The following is a 1,008-nucleotide window of genomic DNA, read 5'->3' as shown; positions in this document are numbered from 1 at the left end:
TCAAATGAACAATTTTAAAAAGTATTACAAAATTATGATGTTTGGAATTCGTGTCACTGCCAAATACAAAGAACACGACACATGATATGTAGTATACAATGTTAAAATAAGTTGTAATTCATATTTTCTTTTTATTTTAACTTATGTGCTGTAATAATGTATTATAGCATAGATCTATGCTATAATACATTATTACAGCACATAAGTTAAAATAAAAAGAAAATATGAATTACAACTTATTTTAACATTGTATACTACATATCATGTGTCGTGTTCTTTGTATTTGGCAGTGACACGAATTCCAAACATCATAATTTTGTAATACTTTTTAAAATTGTTCATTTTAATTTGTAATCAGAATTTTTTTCCCTCTTTATTCATGCGAATTAGCCTATTAATCAACTCAATGTCAAAAGCTAGTTATCTTAGAAAGGAGTTATCCATAAACTCATTGATATTGAAATATTAAGAGGTATAGTACTTAGTAGAGTCTATTTTAATTTTAATTATGTACATGAATCAACAAAGCGACCGAAAATACTTTTATTCTAGAAAAAAAGATCATATAAAATTACTTCTACTAGCTATAGTTTTCTTATGTTTATTATTGAAAAAAGTTTAGAGAGTCAACATTAATTCAACACTAATTAGTCAACAGTAAAAAAAACATACAAAATAAACACCAAACTAAAAACAATAACATCCAAAATTTAAATTAAAAAATATTTAAAAGTAAAATATAAAAAAATTAATTTAAAATATAGAAATTAAATTTTAAAGTTTAAAATTTAAGGACTGATGGTGATAGATTACACTGTGATGCTGGAAGAAAGAAGAAGTAATCAAAAGGGATAAACGAATAATTTGAAAAAAATTTGAGTGAATTGTTTGTTTGTTAGTTGAAAATAGGTCAGCAGTCTGCAAACTGGTTTGTATTTGACCTGGCTTGATTTGTCATAAAATAATTTTAGCTTTTTAGGCTCAAACAAATTTAAAAGGCTAATTCTA

This window comes from Arachis ipaensis, chromosome B02 (genome assembly GCF_000816755.2).
Source record: "Arachis ipaensis cultivar K30076 chromosome B02, Araip1.1, whole genome shotgun sequence".
In the NCBI taxonomy this organism is placed as follows: Eukaryota; Viridiplantae; Streptophyta; class Magnoliopsida; order Fabales; family Fabaceae; genus Arachis; species Arachis ipaensis.
The sequence above is the reverse complement of the archived record's forward strand: the minus strand, read 5'-3'. Positions refer to the sequence as shown.